General features: G+C 49.5%; 1 long non-coding RNA gene across 1 annotated transcript; it reads right to left on the reverse strand.

Annotated features, from left to right (window-relative positions):
• Window positions 1–2,838: 2,838 nt before the first annotated feature.
• Window positions 2,839–14,260, reverse strand: LOC121082243. The gene is made up of 3 exons (XR_005825946.1): window positions 14,250–14,260; window positions 5,235–5,236; window positions 2,839–2,950 (listed from the first exon to the last, which is right to left on the reverse strand). It is a non-coding gene; the product is annotated as an uncharacterized LOC121082243 (long non-coding RNA).
• Between the last annotated feature and the right edge of the window lie 684 nt (window positions 14,261–14,944).

A 14,944-nucleotide genomic window follows, 5' to 3' on the forward strand; every position in this document is an offset into this window, starting at 1 on the left:
AAGGTCTGTGCTGCTTCCAGGGCACACAGTGAGCCCTGGGTGTCCTTGGATAGCAGTGTGGTGCTGAGCCTTCGGGAAGGGATGAGGCATTTTGTTCTCTGCAGTGGATCCCTCTGCTCTCAGCAGTGCCTGGATGCTTGTCAGGGTCACATGGCAGTGTGATCACTCTCCATCTAAGAAAGGAGCAATTGCCGAGGAGCTGGGAAGGAGAGGGATGGAGAGAGCAGAGTGCCTGCCTCTGCCCTCAGGCACAGACAGTCCCCTTGCCTCTCAGCACTCACCCTGCTCTCCCTGAGCACAGCACAAAGCCCTCCTGACCTGACTCTGGCCATGGCCGTTGCTCAGCACGGGCAGAGCCGATGCTGACAGGCCCTTCTGCTCTGGGAGCAGTTTGTGCTGAGCCAGGGCAAGGCCAGGACTGGCCCCTGCCCCCAGGGTTCCCATGAAGCCCCTGCTGCAGAGCAGGGCTCAGTGCTGGGCAGCCAGCGGGCACAGCCCCTGCTCCTCACAGCACACTCGGGCAGCACTCAGCACAGCTCCAGCCACGGCTCGGAAGGGAGCTCTCCTAGGAACGGCAGAGGGGGGGACATGGGGCAGCAGGGGCGCTTCTAGGAGAAACAGCTTTCACTTGGCTCACAGAAGTCTTTCCTGACTTGTCACTATATTTGCTTCATGAAGAGGACCCTATGGTTGGAGGCAGCAGATGTCCAAGAGCAGCTCCATCACCCAGTTCCTCCTCCTGGTATTGGCAGACACGTGTGTTGCTAGGTAGGGCCTGGCGGACGGAAGATCTCGCGCTGTACAGAAACACAGGGCCCCACTCCAGGTAGCCAACAGCTTGTAGCTTATGATGTAAGCAGACGGAAGTGACACTGTAAACCTAGGCTATATAGTGCCGCACTGCTCAGCAATAAACGCCATTTGCCATCCACCACATTGGTGCCTGTGAGCTGATGGACCGCACGGCCAGGGGTTGGCCGCCATGCCGTTCCTGAACCAGGTCACCGTGCGCCTGCGAAGGCAACAAACACCTGGTAAAACAAAGAGACCAGACAATGTTGTGGAAGATCTACCAATTAACAGAGCTTGTGTATCGGGGGGTAATGGTCCTTTGACATTTCTTGATAATAAATGAACCGAGGAATCGAGCAGTGTTACTGTGTGTGAGGTTGCCAGGTCCAATCCGGCGCAGCCTGAGGTTGCTGGACAGGGACTTGAGGTGTCGGTGCTTCTCTCCGAGGTTGTTGAAATGTCAGCTGTGGCACTTGTGTCTGTGCGCGTCGCTGCCCCGCACTCCGCGGTCGCTTTCCCTGTATCAGTTGTCCCTGGAAGTCATCCTTAGATCGACATTGATTAGCATAATGACGCCCTTTCCGACATTTCGGACAAACTCCAGGACCAGGAGGTTGTTGTCTATTCCCTGCAGCCCGAGCAAGACAATTTCTCTTTAGATGACCAGGCTTACCACAACCATAGCAATTCCCCACACTACGCATCGCTGCAAAAACAGCAGCCATAGCTTCAAACCTGTGGTCAACCGTACCGATTCGGTTACATGCTTCCACCATTTCCACCAGAGTGGGGTTCGGGTTGGGAAGAGGCTTCAATAGGCTTTTACAATCAACATGAGCATTTTCAACAGCTAGTTCTGTTATCAATATATCCCGACCTTCCGCATTATCTACTTGACGTTCCAAAGCCTGTTTTAGTCTATCAATAAACTGCATATAAGGTTCTCGAGACTCCTGAGTGATGTTAGTAAAAGCTTTATGTGGCTTTTGTACGTCAGGAACCTGGAAAAAGGCCTTTTTCGCCTCTTCTCTAATTGCCTCGAGAGCCGCACGGGGGCAGTGTTGAGCCTGTGCTACCGGATCAGCATGTGCACCGGTGCCCGTAAGATGCTCTCTTGTTAGTGCAGCTAATGCAGCATCATTACGGTTAACGTACGTGAGCAGGAGTGCTTGCAGTCCCCCTCTCCAGTGCGACTCCCATAACGTGTACTGAGTCGGGGTTAGTAGCAATCGTGCTAAAGATTTCAAATCATGAGGAGTCATGACATAAGTATCAAACACAGAAGATAACAGACTTACAAAATAGGGAGAAGAAATACCATGTTCTGTGACTGTGCGGCGCAGTTCTTCAACAACCGAAAAAGAAAGAGCCTCCCATCGTGCTCCCCCTGCCCGACCCTGAGAATACAAGACCGGAGCAACTATAGTTTTAGCCATTTCTAAATCCCCCTCTTTTAAGGCTTGTTTCTTTATTTTTGCCCACACATCACGCAGATCAGGAGGGTATAAATGAGGTTCTTGTTCAGGGTCTACCGGTCCCGGGTCAAAGGGGTCGTCTTCTGGCGGATACTCCACTGCATTAACACCCAGGGGTTTAGAGCACTGTGATTTATAGGCTGATAAGGACAGGTCTATAGGAGTTGCGACTCCTCCGCCTCTCCTTCCTCTGCCTTTTCTTTTTGTGCTTTCAGAGTCTCAAAAATAAGTCTCCACGAAGAGAGCAAACGGCGGGACTCAGTATTGCCCTTTGTCACAGAATCCCACAATTTCACCCCTGTATCGTCCCAAAATTCCCGCGTGAGAATTGTAGTTTCAGTCACTGCAGGCATATTTACTTGCACCCACTGAAGCATTGCTTTAAGGTCATGCCCAGAAATACTTTTCTTATGTTTGTTAAGGAGACCTTTCATAAGCTCATATACGCTTCTTTCTGGGGATGAAACCTGATTCCCCATTAGGGATTTCCCACAGCTCACCTCTCAACTCCGGAGGGATTTATGGCCGGCCAGCTCCCGCTTCCTTTCAGCAGATCATTCAAAGTTCTGTGGGATTCGCTGCATGTCGCTCAGTTAGGCGATTCGAGAGCCCCTCCACATCCGATCCTTCACCGGATCACGTCAGGGTCACCAATTTGCGGCGAATGAAGAGACGGGACGCGGCTTGATGTAAGCAAGTTGTCGGTTTATTTTCTTACAATTATATACGTTTCTACCTTCTACATATTACATGCTGATTGGTTAAATCTTAAGCGTAAAAAACACTGATTGGCTGATATTTAAGGCACACCGGTAGAACAATAGGAACTGATTAGTTTACTTGGACATAGCAACAATTTCTATTCCAAAACTGGGGGGTTTCTTTCTAGGCGGCTTTCTTGATTAACAAAGTTACATATCGGCGCTATCCGTTCCCTTACCTGGGTACTTGTTTCTCTGTCCGTCTGGTTGCCTCCTCAACTGTAACGGCCCAGGGGTCTGCAGTTAGCTTGTTCCTTTGTTCCCAGGGCTTGTGCCCTACAAGTTCTAGCAAGTCTCTGTTCATCAGGCTATCAGTACTTGGACTCTTGTCCTTGAGGCCTTGTCCTACACTGTAACACTAACTTCCACACTGACAGCACCATGGTATCTTCCTTAAATGAGTCCCCATGCTGTCCCTGGTGGCTCACCTTTCTGGTGTCACGGTCTCCCAGGATCTTGCAGCCGCCCCGCTGCGCTATTCCGCTTCACCAGGCTCCACCTCCCCAGCAACCCACTGGTCACAATCTCAGGATCTGCTCCTGACACCCCTTACCGGGGTCATGTCGGCGCAGTCTCAGGGTCTCCTTAGGATACCCCTTACTGGGTCACATCAGCACGTTGGTGTCACCAATTGTGGTGATGCAAGTCAAAACAGACTCAAGAATGTGCAGTGGCTGGAAGAACACTGGCAAATAATGAGCAATCCAGACCAAAAAACTTGGTTGTAATAACAGGCCGCAGCTCTAACAAGCTGCAGGTGTTGTGAAGGACATGTGCAAGGCCAAGGGAGACAAAGAAACTGCATTCGCAGAGAGGTAAGAGACTTGGACAGAAAGATGAGAGAAAGCAGGATGCCTGCACAAGGGGGGAGCAGCGTGTGGGCGCCACTCCGGGACCAATCAAATGGAGTGTGATGCCGCATGGACAACAGCTAAGTGACATGAAAGACGCCAGAAAAGACTGATGTAACCAAGCGATTAAACAAGGTGTTGTTGACATTGAATTATTTGTCCCTGACAGAAGGAAGAGAAGGGCCCCCGCTGTTATACATCCTCAGGCTATTCAGGGAAGTCAAACACAGGCCATTCCTGGGTTACAGGTTCATTCTAAGAACATGACTACAGGCAACTGGGAAGGACCCAGTCCAGTGTTGTTCATCGGTAGAGGATATTTTTGTGTTTCCACAGATGAAGGACCTCTATGGGTCCCTAGCAGATTTGTCCGCCCTGCATGTCAACTCCAGAGGAACGGAGAAAATATAGGTGACAGCTTTATCTCCAACCAGTCTTTAACAAACTCTGTGCAGAACTTGGGCCAATCCCATCCTACCATAGAAGACGTGCTGTTGACAGCAGCGAGAAGACAATCATTTGGGCCACGAGCTTGTAATGCTGTTTTGACAAAAATTTGTAATATGAAGAATGCTGTTTGTGGAAACTATAGGGAACGAGCAGCAATAATATTAAGTTGTGGTAACTGTAGACAGAATTTTGTTATAGGTTGTAGCGGCTTGCGAAAAGATGATGCTTTGTACTTAGATTGTCAAAGAGCTTTGCTAATATTACTTTTGAAAATACTTGTAGGGAATTTTTGAACCTTAAACCAAATCAACATTTTCCAGCAATATGGATGCCAGAAAGTATTGACAGCAGAATAGAAGCTCTCTCTTGGTGGGCCTTGACAAAAAACGTACCTGTTGTTTTAGCTACAAAGAAAAGACAAGCTCTTGGCTTGTGGTGCTTGTTTTGTCAGTTGGGAAGAAGATTGCGAGATAATGAAATTGTTTGATCTGCTTGTAGGGCTGATAGGAATCATCAGCATGCCCTCACAAGGAACAGCATGGGTTCCTGTCCAACCACAAATGAACATGTGGGTTACCTGGGCCAACAAGACAGGGCAAGATCCATTTTGCTTATCGTTAGCTACCCCATCTGGCCCATTTCGTACCTGTTTGATTGGGGTCCCTTTAAACCATATGAAGGAGTTTGGGCACTGGACAACAGGTAAAATATACTCCGACTACCTCGACCAAGCAGCAAATGACTTTTGCACCATCAACAGTGGATCTGTGCAAGCCGATTGGTGCAAAACACTTGGTATTCCAAGGAACCCCTTGGGGGCTCAAGCGTTCCAAATTGCACAGGGCCTGAATGTTACCGGCATGGAACCTCAGGAGCTTGACATCTTAGGATCTATGCCGGGAAACTACTGTTTCTTTTGGGGGTTTTACAAGAAAGACATGGACTCAGGTAATTTTAGGATCCACAAACCAAGAAATTACAATACTTGGATTGCCCCGGGGTCCCCCTGGCATTCTAACATCACCGGTTACTGTAACGGTTGGACATGGCCTGTTTCATGGTCTGGTGAGACAAATGAAAAAGCAAAGATGTTGCCTCGGGGAGTATTCCTCGTTTGTGGAGATGGTGCCTGGCCCACCGTACCTGCAAGGGCACAGGGAGGACCATGCTACTTTGGCAAACTAACATTATTTGCCCCTAGTATCCCTCAAATGCTTAACATAAGTAACAAGTTTAAACGCATCAGACGTAGTGTATACCAATTGGGACCTGAATGTACAGATGACGTTGAGTTGTGGGAACGTCCATCTGTCATTTTAGCATCGCTCTTTACACCACAAGTTGCTTCTGCCAAGGCTCTCACTCAGTTGAGACAGTTGGCTTGTTGGAGAGAGAACAAATTAACATTACCTCCAGAGTATTAGATGACGCACCACGGATGTCGACAGTATACGACATGCTTTAAGACAAAATCGAGCTGCCATTGATTTTCTGTTATTAGCACAAGGACACAGCTGTGAGGATTTTGAGGGAATGTGCTCTATGAATCTTGCTGATCATTCTGAGTCCATTCACAAAAAGCTTTCCCAACTGCAAGATAATATGAAGAAACACAGTGTTACTGAAAATCCTTATGACGAGTGGCTTAATTAAGGGATGGGGAATCACTGGCTGGTAGAAAACCTTATTGATGGAAGGGATTAAATTTTTGTTGTTATCTTTGCTGTGCTTGTTATCTTTTGTTGTATTTTCTCCTGTATGAAGAAAGATTTGGAATCAATTGTTGATAGAGCCTGGGTTGTCCAAAAAGAAAAAGGGGGATGTGTAGGGGAATTCTTGGCAGAACGAGGGCATACTGTACCCTTGCAGGAGTTGGACAACCCTGGCCTGCAGATTACAAAGTTACTTTGAAGATCTTGTACTGTCCTTGAATAGGCAGAATAAAGAATAATGAGCATTGTACAAGAAGAAGGCCGGATGCCAAGCAAGATATGAAAACCGCTAGGTTAGCACATCCTTATTAGGCGCTTGCAGCATGACAACCAATCAACAGGTAACATGAATACGTAACCGACAACCAATGACTGTCAGGCAGCTGCCGCGTGAACAGTGTATTAGAAGTATAAATATGACAAAGTTGCCAAATAAAGTAGGATGACATGTAGCCACATTGGTGTGATTGTCGTTACTTGGCTGACTTTCCAATTGGGACCCTCTTCAGCCCACACTGCCCCAGTATGTCCCAGTGGCCACCAGGTGGGGTGTGAGCCCTTCCCACTGCTCTCTCAGCCTGACCATCCAGCTGGTGTTTTACCCATCTCTTTCTGTTCCCACCCAGAGTGTCATGGCCTCACGTGGGCAGAAGAACGCTGATGAAAACCATGACAACAGTTTTGCTGAAGCTGAGGGAAATGACATCCACTGTGGAGCTCCTCACGCACAACTGCAGGCTGTCAGGTTGGCGAGGCAGGATTCACCTTGAAAATCCACGTGGACAGTTACCCGCTCCGGTGCCAGAAATGTCACTCAAGGGGACTCTAACTGGTGGCACACCCCTCACCATGGGGGTTTGTGCAGCCTGTGGTTCCCCGAGCTGCAGTTACGGACTCCTTCCAAGACAGTTGCAACACTTACTTGTCCTTTCTCACAAGTGACCTCTGCCAATTCAAGGAGCTTTCAAAAGCGATACTTCAAGGAAATATTGATTTTATACCAGAACTTCACCATTATTATTACGGTTATACCACGCCCTTATTTTCTCTCATCTTTAACATATTTGCACCTGGGCAGGAGACAGTGACGACTTCTGAAATCATCTTTTCAGCAGATTGTCTCAGCAAAGGCTCTTTCAGTTATTCACCAGTTTTCTCCTCCCTTTAGTCTTTGGTCTTTTAGGCACCTCTCACCTGTACTGCTGTTTTTAGCTTCAGGAAGGAAAAACTTGCGTGTCTTCCTGCAGCCAAACGGTCTCCTTACCCAGCTCTTCCCTTGTGTTTAGATCTATCTTTCTGTATCTAACAGCCTAAACGATTTCTCATGAGAGTGTCCCTTGCAGAAAGGCACCTCATCAGAGACAGCTTGGAATTGGCATCTGCTTGTGGAGGCTGTTGGCCTATTTATGACACTTGATCATTCTTGACATTGCTTGCAGATCTGAATAATTCTTCTGCACCTGTGTGCAGCCAGTCCTCTAAGGCAAACAGGTGGGGATGGTGCAAAGGAGCTGCAGCACCCACCTGCAGAATTGAGGGGAGAAGTCTGATGTAAGGAGAAGGGATGTGAGTCCCAGGGGACAATGAGAAAAAGGGTGGTCTTGGGGACATTCAGAGCAAGGTTGTCCATCCTGTGTCAGACCTCAAGGGACTGCGATTCCTACCAGTCCAGATATCCTGAGGAGATCCTCTGCATCATTATCACTTGGAGATTGCTGCTAGAACCTCCTCTCTAACCTAATAAGGAGCAAAATATAACCTATGAAATGAACAATAATTACTTTCAAATGCACTTTGAAATCCTCTCTCTTATCTACGTGAATGGAACAGATTCAATTAGCGGCACAGCTCTTCAAGACTTGAAGGAAATGACAAAAAGGCAAATACCTCGTTAGGGCATTGGGGGCTCCTGCCATGAACCTGAGCTACTGAGAGCAGGCTGAACCAACCACTCAAGGAATGTAAGTCAGAAGCAACACTGAAAATACCTTCAAACATTGATGGGTCCCGCTGAGGGCCATCGCTGACAAAGCGTCCCCATGGACTTGTTAGAGGAGCTAATTAGAGGCCAGACCTGCAGGTAGGCAAAGGTACTGTGTCGGTGGCTGTAACGCTGCAAAACACATTTGTATTTTTTTATGAAGCAGAAAGACCAAGGCCTGACCCCCAGGCTCTTGGAGGGCAGAAGAGAAGACCCTCCAAATCAAGTTTCCTGTCACAGGCCTTGGTGGCATGGGCAGCTGCCATTGCCAGGGGGACAGAGGCCTCAGCCCCCTGTGGGGCCATTCCGCCTTGCTGCAGCCCTGGGCCATCTCCACTGCAAGTTGCCCTACACTGTCCATGTGGCACCTCTTTCCACTCCCCCAGGTTGGACTCTTCCTTGCTTTCCTACCCAGCTCTCACACCCGCATTTCTCTGCCTTTTCTCAAGTTTTTCCCCTCATCCCTGCTTGTTCCTTGAAGCTCAAAGCCATGGGACAATCCAGGCACCCTCTGGGTGAACGCCGGCATCAGAGGGCAACCCTCAGAGGGACATTTCTTTCTCTTCACATCCAATCTTACCCTTCCAAGCAGCACTTTGCGGAGGTTTTCTCTTCCTGTCACTATCAGGAATCACTCCCTTATCTCTGACACCCCCCTTCAAGCAGGTGCATGCTATTACTGTGGTGCCCTGAGGCTCCACTTTGCCTGTCTCAAGACATTGAGGACCTTCAGTCTGTCTCCACAGGCTCCATCCAGGCAGGCATCCTCCACAGCCTCTCCAGTTTTTCCTCACTCCTCCAGAATGAGAAACCTCAAAGCCCAGGCACGGATAAGCCGGATGTGGCCACAACAGTGCTGTGTCAAGGGGGATGATGCTGAGTCAAGGGGGACGATCAATCCTTCTTCTGAGTGGCCACCTATGGTGAAAATCTCAGAATCACCAAAGGGGGACAGCCAATGGCCAAGGAGGAAAGGGAAAGGAGAGGTGGGCTGCTTGTATGGGAGGATACAGGGGTGGTCAACGAGAAGCAATTGTGCATGGGAAAGGAGGGAAAAAGGTAGGAAAGGGTGAAGAACAGGAATCCATAGGAAGCAGCCAAGCAGCCCTGCATCTGAGCAGCAAAGCTTGGAGTGGGAAAAGAACATCGCAGGTCATCTGACACACTTTCTGTTAGGCTTCAACCGCTGCTGGAAACCGGAGTGATTTCCCTGCCATCATGAAGGCAAGATCCATGGTGGATGGAGATCCAGAATCATTCATGCTGGAAGGGACCTCCGGAGGTGTCCAGGCCTACATGCTGCTCAGAGAACGATCAGTTATGGGGTTGAAGCAAGTAGCTCAGGCTTTCCTTCAAGTGGGGCTTGAAAAGCTCCAAGGATGGACACGGCACAAGCTCTGTGGGACATCTGCTCCACTGCTTGACTGTCTTCATGGGGAAGGACATTGTCTTTCCCTGCTTCAGCTGATGCCCATTGGCCCTCACAGTCCCATCACGCACAAGAGGCAAGAACCTGGCTGCCTTTTCCTGCTGATATGACCCAAGAAGATATGGGAAGGCTGTTATTAGGTGTCCCCAAAGCCTCCTCTTCTCCTGGCTTTGCACCTTTCAAATAAGGCCCGTGGCATCCTGGGCTGCATTAGGAAGAGCACTGCCCAAGGGTTGGTGGAGGGGATCTTTCCTCTCTACTCAGCCCTGCTACAGTTTGTCTTGTTGACTTGCTCTTGATTTCGACTTTACCAGAGTTACCCATTCTTGACTGAAAAGTGCCATCTACATTTTTCACCATTCCTGCCTTGTCTTTTGTTCAAAACAAGTCCAGAAAGCGTCTGTGCCATGTTTGTCAGGGATCATTGCTGCGATGGATTGACGGGACGCAGGGTGATACAAGCCAATGTCAATTTATTGTACAGTAGCACGAGTTTATATACATTTCAGAAGCTGCGCGTTTTAAACAGATTGGTTCTTGAAGCTGCGCGTTTTAAACAGATTGGTTCTTGAAGCTGCATGTTTTAAACAGTTGGTTCTTGAAGCTGCACGTTTTAAACAGATTGGTTCTTGAAGCTGCATGTTTTAAACAGTTGGTTCTTGAAGCTGCGCGTTTTAAACAGATTGCTTCTTGAAGCTAAGCATTGCATCCTAGGCAATCCCCAACTCATGGTTAACTACCATCAATTAACAGCAAGGTGTTACCTTTCCTTCCCAGCATCCGTCCCCCACTCCCCTATGCTCTCTCAGCATGGCTCATCATGTTAATTGTTGTGTCTATTCACACTCCTTGTCTTCCCAGGGTTAGTGACCTACAAGCTCGAGCACATTCCCTTCAGCTAACTGATTGCCACGCATGGTCCTAGTTTCCAGCCCGCTCCTGCAGATCATCTTCCACTTTCCCTTCAACCAAGGCCTTCAAGTAAAGGTCCCTTTCTCTAGTGGTCTAAAGGAGATGTCGTTCTCCTTCTAACCTTCATCAGGAGTTTGAGAGAATCTGAGCAGAAGACCTTTCCACATGCAGGACTTAGTGATGAGTGTCACAGAAAACCTGAGCAGGCCTGTGCTGTGCTCCATGTACCTCTTGGCCTTCAGGCTGAGCTGTGCTGAGTGTGTCCCTGGGTTGCAGAACAAGCCATACTGGAAGAAGAAATCTGCAGGAAGCTGCTGGTGAATGGCCAACCGCACGCCCTTACCTTTGTCTGGGACTGCAGTTACCAACTCCCAAGTGAACATCTCCTCTTAGAACACGAGAAGTGATGACTAGAATGGGTTTCCCTGGCACAAAACACTTCAAGAGCTCACAGGAGACAATGTGGGATAAGCCTTCTGCAGGCAGGATCTGCACCACTTGCTGCACCACTCTCCCAACGCTGTAAACTCCGTGTTCCCGGCCTCGGAAGGGACGGCATACAGCTGACACGATTGTCTCTGTGTGTAGAGAGTTTGCTCTAACCAAGGCCATTTGAAATGACACTTTGTCTCAGAGTCCAAGTGCCTTTCTTACTGCAGCCATAACCAGCTGGGCTGCTGATGGCCAATCCCCCAAGGGAACGGGACACTCCAGGGACCTCAAACTCGCCTTCATGACCACGTGCCTCCTAGTGGCCTATGAGCTTCTCAGATGTAATGGGTGTCATAATGATAGCCCAGATCATCAGCCTGCGTGTGGCCTCGGTTACTCCTTGGTTAGCGGTTCCTGAATGGGAGAAGGCAGCGATAACGAGATGCACAGCAATGGAAGAGATGGCCAAGGACCCTGCAGGTGCCATGAAGGCTTTGCAGGAAGAAGTGTGAGAAATAGCCCCTAGAGCTGTGCAAATTGGAATGGCATTAGATATGAAGCTGGCGTCTGAAGGCAGAGTCTGTGCTGGTTTTAATACCAGTTGTTGCGTATACGTAGATCAAAGTGGGAGAATTTCTACAGATACATGTGTAAAAAAAAAATTGGAAAACATTCTAATATTTGTCGTGAGTTCCAGAAAGTTTGCGCCTTCTATGAAATTGAAGTCAATTGGAATATTCTGACGTCCTGGTTTCCTGACTTACAACTATGGGTTAAGAAGTTCATCTCCAGATACCTTTCTCCTCTTTCTCTTTGATCACTCCAATCCATTTTAGCTATGTAGCTTCTGCTTTAAGGTTCAGAGAGGAAAAGCTGGACTGTCTTTCAGTGGTGCCTGTAATTTTCCCTATGGGCAACTCTTCAGTAGTGGCAATAGACCTCATGGGGATTTGCTTGAACTAACAATTATACAGCTGAGAAATGTATTTTTTATTTATTAATTTCTAACCCACTACCCCCCCCACACACACACGATAATTAATCCCTCTTTTATTCCTGTGTACACCCTGTTCTCTAAGGAAAGCAGCCAATAATTACTGCCAAGAATTTGCTATATTCAGCTGCAGAGTTGGTTGAAGAAGTCTGATGTCAAGTGATGTAAGTCTCATGGAGCTGAGGACAGAAATCGTGGGGCTGGAGAGCTGAGGAGCAAGGCTGTCCATGCAGTGATTAGCTCCAGGGACTGCTTTTCCTACCTGTCCGCACCTCCTCAGGAGACACTGTGCATCAATAGCAATTGGAAAAGCCTTCTATCAATTCCCCAAAGTGCTCATTACCTGCCTTTCTCTTTCACTGTGCGGCTGAAACTTATCTCATTAAGTGTAGGAGCCAAACTTGAAGACCAGATGTCCCTGATGGAGGAGACTGGGCTTGTCAGGGCGTTCTGCCTTGTCATGAGCCCAGGGTGTCTGTGGTGCTGTGGACTTCAGGTGTTCAGAGGAGACTGAAGAAACCTTTCAAGAACACCAAATCAGGAGCAAAGCCCACAGCCCCTGGAAGCGTTAATGGGCCCCGCTGAGGGCCATGGCTGAGAAAGCCTCCCCATGGCCTTGTTAGAGCCCATCCTTGGAGGCTGTGAGGGCAGGAAGGCAAAGGCACTGTGCAGGCAGCTCTGCTGCTGAGCAAAGCCTTGGCTTGCTTGATGAAGCAGAAAGGCCAAGCCGTGACCTGCAGCCTGTGGGGAGGTCGGTGCTGTCCCTCACACAGGGCTCAGGGCTCTTCCTGGGGACCATGGAAGGTGGGCATCCAATGCCCAGTGAAGGACAGCAATGGCACAGCAACTTCCAGCTTCCCCATGGGCCCGCAAGGAGGCAACGATGCCCCCGTGCCGTGAGGACATCATGTCTTGTCATGGCCCTCAGAGGCAGAGACAGCTGCCACAGCCAAGGGGACACAGACCTGGGTTCTACTGGTGCCTTCCAGCCTTGCCAGTGCCCTCTGCCATCCCCACCATAGGCTGTCCTGCATGGTTGGAGCCCTGCCCCTGTTTCCCTGCAGGCTGTAGGCACCATCTCGCTGCCCTGCCTTGCTCTCACCCCAACATTGCCATACCTTCGCTGAGGTACCTCCACTCTCACCGGCTGTTCCTTGAAGCACAAACCATGGGCTGATCCAGGCTCCCTCTGGCTGAGCCCTCGCACCGCAACAGGACCCCTGGAGTGACAGTTCTTCCTGCTGAGCTCCAGTCTCTGCTTTCCTAGTTGAAACTTGGTGACATTTTTTCCTCTCTCCTGCTGTTTTCCCCTGCCCAGGAAAGGTTTACCATCTCAGAAAATACCCTTCCAGCAGGGAATGCAGCCAGGAAGCCTTTTCTTATGCTCTGCTCTCTCACCAGAGAGAAGGAATACTCACATGGTCTCCCAAACCACGTAACTGCTGCTGGCCTTTCAGCTTCTCCCAGGGACATGACCAAGCCATGTGCCTGCTGCTGTCCCATCATGTCCCCAGGCAAAAACAACCTCTATGCGAGCCCTTCTCCTGGATGGAGCCTATGGGGTCCCTTGGCAGAGGGACTGTCCCAGCCACGTTCCTGATGCTGGCCTGTCACTTCCAGAGGCAGAACTGACCTCACAGGCCCCTCGCAGCCAGGCACGTCCTCCTGCATGAGGAGTTCCTGAGACGGTTTTTCCCTCCCAATACCACACCCCTCCATCACCCTCATGCTGGCCCAGGTCCTGAGCACAGAAAAGCATGCTTGTTTCATCAGATTTGTCAAATATCTTTCCCACAAGCCATTTCCCACAAGCTCATCTTCAGCTCAGCCCCTCTACTTGTGTTGACACATTTCATATATGCCTTTATAGCTCTATGGTGTTTTTTCAGGTTGGACTGACCTCTGGAGGTCATCGAGTCCACCCCTCCAGCTGAGGCAGGGTCACCTAAACCAACTTTCTCAGCAACTTGTCTAGGTAGGCTTGCAATATCATCGAAGCACAGAAACAGAGAATCATTTAGCTTGGAAAAGACCTTCAAGATCATCAAATCCAAATGTAAAGTCAGGACGGCCAATTCCATCACTAAATCATGCCATGAAGGATTGCATCTACCTCTATTGAAACACCTCCAGGGCTGGCGATTCCACCAGCTCCCTGGTTCCAATGCTTGAGCACCCTTGCAGTGAAGATGTTTTTCCTCATATCCAATCTGAACCTCTCCTGGTGTAACTTGAGGCTCTTGCCTCTTGTCCTGTCAGTTGTTATCTGGGAGAAGACTCCTACCCACCCCATCTACAACCTCCTTTCAGGTACTTCTAGAGAGCAGTAAGATCCCCCCTGAGCCTCCTACTACCCACACTAAACAACTCAAGTCCCCTCAGTCACTCTTCCTCCAAGCAGGGATCCAGACCCTTCACCAGTTTTGTTGCCCTTCTCCGGAAATGCTCCAGGACCTCAACGTTTCTCTTGAAGTGAGGAGCCCAAAACAGAAACACGTTGTTTGAGGTTTGACTTCAGCAGTGCCGAGTTCAGGGGGTCCATCACTGCCCTGGTCCTGCTGGCCACGCTCTTTCTGATACCAGACAGGATGCTATTGGCCTTCTTGGCCACCCGGGTACACTGACTGCTCATGCTCAACCATCTGTCAACCCGCACCCTCAGGGTGCTTCCCCAGCAGGCAGCCTTCCAGCCACTCTGCCCCAAGCCTGTAGCCTTGTGTGGGGCTGTTGTGACCCAAGTACAGAACTGGCACTTCTCCTGGTTGAACCTCATACAATTGGACTCACTTGAAAGGTCCAACCTGTCCAGATTCTTCTGTAGAGCCTTCCTGCCCTCAAGGACATCAGCACTGCCACCCAACTTGATGTTGTATAAAAAATCACTGTGGGTGCACTGAATCCCCGTGTCTGGATTGTTGATAAAGTTCTGAAGCAGGACTGGCCCCAGCACTGAGCCCTGGGGAACGCCACTCCTTATGGGCCATCGTCACCTGGATGTCACTCCATTTACTCCCCCTCTTGGGGCTTGGCTGTCCAGCCAGCTCTAACCCAGCACGGAGAACACCCACCGAAGCCATGAGCAGCCCGTTTCTCCAGGAGAATGCAGTGGGAGGTGGAGCCAAAAGGCTTTCCTAAGGTCCAGGTAGACAGCATCC

The sequence above is a fragment of the Falco naumanni genome, unplaced genomic scaffold, assembly GCF_017639655.2.
Source record: "Falco naumanni isolate bFalNau1 unplaced genomic scaffold, bFalNau1.pat scaffold_46_arrow_pat_ctg1, whole genome shotgun sequence".
In the NCBI taxonomy this organism is placed as follows: domain Eukaryota; kingdom Metazoa; phylum Chordata; class Aves; order Falconiformes; family Falconidae; genus Falco; species Falco naumanni.